The sequence below is a fragment of the Mycteria americana genome, chromosome 2, assembly GCF_035582795.1.
Source record: "Mycteria americana isolate JAX WOST 10 ecotype Jacksonville Zoo and Gardens chromosome 2, USCA_MyAme_1.0, whole genome shotgun sequence".
Lineage (NCBI taxonomy): Eukaryota > Metazoa > Chordata > Aves > Ciconiiformes > Ciconiidae > Mycteria > Mycteria americana.
In genome coordinates, this window is record NC_134366.1 from 99089274 (window position 1) to 99098086 (window position 8813).

General features: G+C 43.7%; 1 long non-coding RNA gene across 2 annotated transcripts; it reads right to left on the reverse strand.

Moving 5' to 3' along the window:
* Nucleotides 1–500: 500 nt before the first annotated feature.
* On the reverse strand, nt 501–8423 carry LOC142405922 (uncharacterized). 2 transcript variants are annotated; one of them, XR_012774380.1, is made up of 4 exons: nt 7836–8423; nt 7043–7144; nt 4944–6965; nt 501–925 (listed from the first exon to the last, which is right to left on the reverse strand). It is a non-coding gene; the product is annotated as an uncharacterized LOC142405922 (long non-coding RNA). The 2 variants fall into 2 exon arrangements; XR_012774379.1 differs by having other exon boundaries at nt 501–1484.
* Between the last annotated feature and the right edge of the window lie 390 nt (nt 8424–8813).

Below are 8813 nucleotides of genomic sequence, written 5' to 3' on the forward strand. Positions count from 1 at the left end.
TGAGGCATGGGCAGAAGAAGGAGACGACAAGGTGGGAGCACCACTGCCTTGTGATCAGCAGAACAAAGCCCACCCATGGAGCAGTTCATAGACTCATAGAACGGCTTGGGTTGGAAGGGACCTTTCAAAATCATGTAGTCCAACCCCCCTGCCATAGGCAGGGACATCTTTCACTAGATCAGGTTGCTCAAAGCCCCAGCCAACCTGACTTTCAACACTTCCAGGGATGGGGCATCCACAACTTCTCTGGCCCACCTGCTCCAGTGCCTCACCACCCTCATGACCAGAGGCAGTTCCCTCAGCCTGCCCTCGTGTGCCATGTGCCCCAGCCCCTCAGCATCTCAAAGGCCCTGGGCTGGGCCCACACCCCACCCATCAGTGTCCTTCCTGGACAGGGGAGACCAGGAGGGGAAAGAGGGGTCCAGATGCAGTTGCCAAAGTACCAAATAAGAGAGGAGGAAAGCATTTTTACTGGATTTTTTTCTTGTTTTATTGTGTTTAAAATTTTTTATTGCCTAATCTTAAAAAGAACTCCTAATGAAGCATCTGGAAGGGACCTTAATGCTGAAGGCCAGCAGTTCTTCCTGGCAGAACTGCAGTCTTCTGCTTCTCCAAAGGAACAGCTGTCTCTCTACCTTCCTTGCTTCATCTTTTACTGGTTCTTGTGCACCACCACAGAGGGTCTGGCTTCATCTTCAACCACCCATCGGGCATCCTTGTCATCCTCAGACTGAAGAAACCCCACCTCCACGCCCCAGGGACTTCCGTGATCTTCTGAGGGATGAGTCCTCTTGCCCTGGTGCAGCAGCCTGGAGGAAGCCAGGTGGTCTCATCCCCTTTTCTTGGGGTTCGGAGCAGAGGAGACGGCACCCCTTCAGGAGGGGTGGGGGTAGGGTGGGGGATGGGAGAGAAGGGCTCACACCACCTGGGGCAATCAACAAAATAATTGCCATTTCTGGGAGATGTTATAGGTGAACCCACAGGATGGCCAGGTGTGGAGGCTGGGCCTCCTGGCTATTGCCAGAGGCGGAGGCTGGGCCGATGGTAGGGCGCTGGATGGGTGCTCCTCCAATGCCACTGCCATGGCGTCATGGAGGGGAGCCCTGGCACCATGTAGTGGTGCCAGATGAGCCATGCTGGAGGTGGATCCACTTCCATTGGTTCTTCCTGACCTCCAGGTGGATCCACCTCCATGGGCTCCACACCATCAGCCACATGAGCGATGGCCATTGCTACCATGCGGCTGATGGTGTCCCCACCTCTGGTGCTGCCTCCTCTTCCTCCGTGGTTCCTGCAACCATGTCTCTGCTCTCCCACACAAAGGTGGGCAGCCATGCACCTTGCTGCTCTGGGAGCTCTTGATAACAGGCATCCTTGGCATTCAAGGGCCTCAAAGCTCACTGAATTGTGAGCCAGCTGCCAGGGTCCCTGTATTTATAGGGCCTGGAATAGAAGGCAGTGAGGTGGCTTGTGACATCAGGAGGCTGTGATCATAGAATCATAGAACCATTTAGGTTGGAAAAGACCATTAAAATAATCGAGTCCAACTGTTAACCTAGCACTGCCAAGTCCACCACTAAACCATGTCCCTAAGCACCACATCTACACAACTTTTAAATACCTCCAGGGATACTGACTCAACCACTTCCCTGGGCAGCCTCTTCCAATGCTTGACAACCCTTTCAGTGAAGAAATTTTTCCTAATATCCAGTCTAAACCTCCCTTGGTGCAACTGGAGGCCATTTCCTCTTGTCCTATCACTTGTTACCTGGGAGAAGAGACCGACCCCCACCTCTCTACAACCTCCTTTCAGGTAGTTGTAGAGAGCGAGAAGGTCTCCCCTCAGCCTCCACTTCTCCAGGCTAAACAACCCCAGTTCCCTCAGCTGCTCCTTATAAGACTTGTGCTCTAGACCCTTCACCAGCTTCTTTGCCCTTCTTTAGACGCGCTCCAGCACCTCAATGTCTTTCTTGTAGTGAGGGGCCCAAAACTGAACACAGTATTTGAAGTGCAGCCTCACCAGTGCAGAGGACAGGGGGACAATCATTTCCGTGCTCCTGCTGGCCACACTATTTCTGATACAAGCCAGGATGCTATTGGCCTTCTTGGCCACCTGGGCACACTGCTGACTCACATTCAGCCGGCTGTCAACCAACACTCCCAGGTCCTTTTCCACTGGGCAGCTTTCCAGCCACTCTTCCCCAAGCCTGTAGCATTGCATGGGGTTGTTGTGGCCCAAGTGCAGGATGTGGCACTTGGCCTTGTTGAACCTCATACAATTGGCCTTGGCCCATCGATCCAGCCTGTCCAGGTCCCTCTGCAGAGCCTTCCTACCCTCAAGCAGATCAACACTCCCGCACAACTTGGTGTCGTCTGCAAACTTACTGAGGGTGCACTCCATCCCCTCGTCCACATCATTGATAAAGATATTAAACAGAACTGGCCCCAAAACTGAGCCCTGGTGAACACCACTTGTGACTGGCCGCCAACTGGATTTAACTCCATTCACCACCACTCTTTGGGCTCAGCCATCCAGCCAGTTTTTTACCCAGCAAAGAGTATGCCCATCAAAGCCATGAGCAGCCAGTTTCTCCAGGGGAATGCTGTGGGAAACGGTGTCACACACTTTACTAAAATCTAGGTAGACAACATCCACAGCCTTTCCCTCATCCACTAAGTGGGTCACCTTGTCCTAGAAGGAGATCAGGTTGGTCAAGCAGGACCTGCCTTTCATAAACCCATGCTGACTGGGCCTGATCACCTGGTTGTCCTGTATGTGCCGTGTGATGGCACTCAAGATGATCTGCTCCATAACCTTCCCTGGCACCGAGGTCAGACTGACAGGCCTGTACTTCCCCAGATCCTCCTTCTGGCCCTTCTTGTAAATGGGTGTAACATTTGCTAATCTCCAGTCAACTGGGACCTCCCAGGTTAGCCAGGACTGCTGATAAATGATTGAATGGTGATGTTTGTGGCTAAATATGGTTGTTTTAGGAGCTTGGGGCCTGTGGCCTAAAAGATGCCCTACTGTGGGAGAAGGAGGAGGGTTAGGGGGGCTGAGGGCCCCTTTACTGGCAGTCGCTCCCCTGTGCCCTTCTGCTGCCCCTTGGGCACAGGGACTGCCCTCCACCTCCCCTTGTGTGCCTGGGCTCCAGCCCCCTCCTCATCCTGTGCCTGAGCTACCGTGGATGATATGGTGGCAACAGTGTTCCAGGAGGGTCAGGGGTGCTCAGCGACTCCCTACCGACCTGGGTCCCTGCAAGTGGTGCAGCCCCTCATACTCAGCAGTGGCTGAGAGGGGGCTTTTAAAATTAGGTAGTAGTAGAAAGTAATCCTTGAGAAAGAGTGGTGGGGTTTTTTTTTTTTTGCATTAAGACATACTGACTAGGTATCAGAGTAATGAGAACTTCGCAGAACTTCAGTTGCAAAATGATAGAGAATGGAAGGTTTATCTTGAGACTGTGCAAAACCGTGGACTGTAAGTTACAATCATGGAATTAGGTTCCATATATCTCCCACCTCACAGTTATTTTGCATATAGAATTTACAAATGAATCTAGGAAACAAGAACCTTAATGGAGCCTTTAAGCATTCCCGTAGTCATTACATGGAATGACAGAAATGATGCAGGTCACATGAGGTACTTATATTTGCCCTCTGCAAAGTAGTAGATTTATGCTTCATATGCTTTAGGTAACTTTAGTTTGGGGCTGTTGCCAAACAAGATGTAAGGGTGAAAGTCAGAGTGCTTGAAAATACAGGTTTGCATTAATGGCATAAATACATATTTAAATTAAAACAAATACATTAACGTGACTATATCATAGTTAGAACTATCCTTAGTTCTAACATCTCAGCTAGCATGTCAGTCTGCCTAATTATCCTTGACAATTTCTGCAAAGGCTTGTATGCTTTGGAGTGTTCTAGCCATGTATGTAACATAATCTTGTCATTAAACATGGTTAGTAGAGTCATCAATTGCAGTAAGTTTCAGTTGTTTCTTTTTCCTTGCTCAAGATGATATGAATTTCTCAAACTGTTTCTATTTTGTTTTCTGTGCATGGTTGTTAAGGATAATAATGGTAATACGGGTGGAGACCTGAATTTCTTCTCCTGTCCTGAAACTTTTTGAATAATGATTCTGCATCTAGAAACCTCTCTCCTATTCTTAGTCTTCTAAAACATAATAGTAAGCCTTCATATATTATATACCATGAGGCATAGTAAGTATGAGATGATATGCTTTCAAAATATATGATATTTAGTTTGCTATGTGATTTATGCATTGAAAAAAAGTTTGAGAATTGGGAATTTTCCTCTCCTTACACTTTCAGGGATGATTTCAGGGAGGTATCTCATATCTCCATAGCACTTACCTTTAAAGAAATTTAGCACCTGTGTCGATCTTTTATTTGCATTGAAATAATAACTTAATTACTTCCTTGTATTTATATTTAACTGAAAGTAAATTAAATTATTAGTGGTGGCTTTATTTAGCCATTATAAGTCACAGGCAGAAATTAGCCAACAACTCACTTTATCTTTAACTGGATCTACTGTTATCACACTCATTTAATTAAATTTGCTGGATCTGAACCTAGATTTAATCGAACTTCGCATTTAAAATTTGAAAGGTCAATGCATTGGCTGATTTTCGAAACTCATTCTTTCTAGGTTTGGCAGCATGTCAATATAGCAGAGCAACCTTTTTCTGTCCCATGTTACAATTAGAAGGGCCTTAATAAATGTTGGTTTATTTAAAGTGCTTTTATTCTTAGGTCACTATAGATTTTCTTTATTATGAATTTTCCACACCCTACACTTAAATGTACAGAGGCCTTGATTTCATTAGTATTTATCTGTCATTTCACACATCGCTTATGGACAACTCAAATAATGAAACAAATAAATCCCTCTGCCATTTTAAAATAGGTATAACATACCTGAAAATTAGCAGTAATCCACTTTCCCGGAGATATTTAAAGACAATGGAAGTTAATACTGAAAGTCTGTATAAAATATTTGCTGATGTGTTCCTAAATTTCTTTCTCCTCCCAAGATGATCCATTGAACTGAGCGGACAGCTTGTCAACGTAGTAATTAACTAAAGAAAATAGAGTGGTAGGCAAACACAAATTGCTGTGCAACGGTACTTCAAAGGCGTTTATCAGGTGCATTTAAATGATTAGAAACATAACACAGTAAATGCTTACTTGTAGCGAACTGATGGGTGAGAGTTTGTGGAGACATGCTGACAGTTTCCACAGGTGGATCAAGTAATTCCAGCTTCTGTGGCTCACGATGTTGGTCTCAGAGGTACACACCAAAGTACAGCTTAACTCTTGGAAAGTACCTTATGGAAGTGTCAAAAAGGCAATGCAGGGAGAGACTTAACCACTGACCACATCTTTGTTATTCTACAAGAGCATTTTCTGGGATCATTCAACGCAGAGATTTTTTGCTGTCATGCTAATTCTGCGGGTGTGATGGCACACAATTTAAAGGGTGTGCATCAGGGTGCCTCAAACATTTAGTCTAGTCCTGAGAAGAGGTCTAGTATTGCCATCAGAAGATTGTGCAGATGTATTCAGACAGAATCAAGGATGTATATCCATTTTTTCCACACCTTGTATTAATTCTCAGTGCATAACCCTATAAGCCTACTGCTAATTAATTGAAAAATAATGCAGACTAATTCCCTATGTCAGGGTTTGGGTTCATAAGCATGTGTTGACTGCTTTGTGTTCATCTGACAATACAAAGCAGCTTTAATCCAGTGCAACAGTTTTGAACAGTGCCTACCCCAAAGAGGTTGCATTTCACTTTGGTTTCCTGGATACTTCTGCAAGAGACAAGATCTCTTAATAGCCGACTGTGCCAAGTGCTTTGTACTAGTCTGATGAACTGTCTCTGAAATTTAAAATAAACAGAGAAATAAGAGTTGATTTTATAAATCTTCATATCACACGAGTTATCATATGAGTTGCTTGTTGTTTTCTGGTTTTGACATTTTGTACAATTTTTAATAACAGAAGGAATTCCCAGCTGGAGAGTTTAGAAATAATAATGAAACTGTGAACTCATGTCAGTGACTGAAAGGTAAAAAGAACATTGTAAGGAAGTTATCTCATACTTCAAACATTCAACCTAAGAAATTCAGAGATAAGGCTACCCTGAAAAACTTGGAATAACCAGAGGAAAAAAAGTAGGAAATCAACACAGCAGGTAGCCTGAACAAATTTAAGACAACCTTATCTCTTTCCTTCAGTGGCAACACAAAGAAGAGGAAAGAGAAAGAAGCAGAAATTAGAAAAAATTATCTCTGTACGTAGCTGTGGGCAAAACCCAATACCTATGTTCTAATTATAAACACAGAGGGATTTCAGTTTATTTATGTGTCTATGACCTATTATGGAAAAAAATAAGAAAGGGAGGCCAGGAAGAATCTGAGAAGGTATGAGTTCTTTAAATAATGAGAATTGAGGTGACTGCATGAACAGAAAAACTCCAAAACATGTTCTCCTGAAGCATCTTCCAGCCAAACTGGAGAATTCTTGTTGTCTTTGGAACAAGAATTAAACCAAGGTCTGCTCCAAATTGGAGGAAGTTGCAGAGAATTGACAGAAAGTTTCAGATGGAGGTCCTCAAATAGTATTGTAAATAGGAACTAGTAAAGTCCATGACTTCAGGATTAATTTGGCTGAAGAAGTCAGTTGAAATCCTATAGTTAAAATAATGTGAATAGATGTGAAATAGCAACAGCCACAGCAATATTCTTGTTACTTGTAACAGCTGTACTAATTCTTTCAGATTCTTTCAGTACACAAAAGAATATGAAAAGAATGTTGTGTAAAAGGCTGACTTCAGAAGGATAAACATTCTCCTTCAGGATTCAGGTTGAGACTTCCACTAGGAGTATATCTTCTGCTGGATTTTGAAAGCAGGCTTCACACTTTAGAAATAAACTGGAGAGAAAACAATAAAGCACCTACAGAAGATAAATATCAATACCTGATCATGAGGCCACAAAGGACTTATGTACCTGATATCCCATGGCATAAAAAGGCAGCAAAATCTCTTTGTCTTTCATTGTCTTCCAGCTTTATATGCTGAGGGAATGGAAGCCGTTCCAAGGAAATCCTAGCTTTTGGAGAGAAATAATATGTTTTATTGTATAGGTTTTAATGATGCTTCATCTCAGCTTTTTGTTGAAGGAATATAGACTTTCCTGATTTTTTTCACAGACCTTGACTTCCTTTGTTTCTGGGGTAGTTAAATTGGAGCTTATGGACGTTTCTGGAGCATTTTTAAAGCTTACAGAAATATATTTCATCAATCAGCACTGTCATCATGAGTCATGGTGCGCAAGCCAATGGGGGCAGTTCCTTTTGCATGAAATAAGCTCTTATTTCATAACTCAGAATGATATAACCCTCCTAACTCTGAGCCTTGTGCTCAAAGCTGAGACCAGATTTAGCTTTATATTCTCTGTTTGTTTTTTTGAGCCTCCATTGCAAATTCTGTATAGAATAGAAAAACGACTCTTATGCTGTCGTGCAAATTTCAAGTGCTCAAAGCTTATGAGCCAGCTTTGCTTAAAGGTCATGAAAATTCATGACCAAAATAACAAAAATCATAACATAAATCATAACAAAAATCTTGTTAAAATTCAGAAGGTTGACATGGTCTACAATTAAAAAAGACAAAGAGAAAAACTTCCCACTTTCTGGTTTGTTTGCTTTTTCTCAAACCAATTTAAGAGATTACAGATCTCTCACTTTTCCTACTTGGACAGGTGGTTGTTTTTAGCTCAGCAAGTGCTTGTATGAACTTACCAGTCATTTCTATGGTGAAAGCCTTCTTGGCCTAGCCTAGAAGATTGGGCTAGGAAGAAGGACCATTATTTATCCTGACCTCCACAGGATAAATAGAAGTTAGTATCACTTGCTTTTGTAATGATTAAAAGGCTGGAAACCTGTACACTTTCAGTACCCCGTGTAGTATATTTCTCCAGAGATCATGATCTGAGACCATTGTTTCTGGGAAGATGGATCATGAAAAGACAGTCTTCCCCAAGTGTATAAAGCTTCTTAACTTATGTCCAACTGTGGGATGAGTGGGTTTATGGTGCGCTGAGTGAGGAACTGGCTGAAGGGCAGAGCTCAAAGGGTTGTAGTGAATGGGGCTACAGCTGGCTGGCAACCAGTCACAAGCAGTGTTCCTCAGGGTTCAGTTCTAGGGCCAGTTCTATTCAATATATTTATCAACGATCTGGATGCAGGAGTTGAATGCACCATTAGCAAGTTTGCTGATGATACCAAACTGGGAGGTGCTGTTGACACTCTTGAGGGACAGAAGGCCTTGCAGAGGGATCTAGATGGTTTGGAGCATTGGGCTATGATTAATGGGATGAGATTTAACAAGTTGAAATGCTGGATTCTGCACCTAGGACGGGGTAATACCAGGCACAAGTATAAATTGGGAGAGGAGTGGTTGGGGAGCAGCCCTGCAGAAAGGGATCTGGGGGTGCTGGTCGGCAGCAGGCTTGATATAAGTCAGCAGCGTGCCCTGGCAGCCAGGAGGGCAAACCGCATCCTGGGGTGCATCAAACACGGCATAAACAGCTGGCCAGAAGAGGTGATCATCCTGCTGTATTCAGCGTTGGTGCGGCCTCACCTTGAATACTGTGTGCAGTTCTGGGCCCCTCAATTTAAAAAGGATGGGAAAAAAAGCTGGTGAAAGGGCTGGAAGGAATGTCCTATGAGGAGTGGCTAAGCACTTAGGGCTTGTCTAGATTGGAGAAAAGGAGGCTG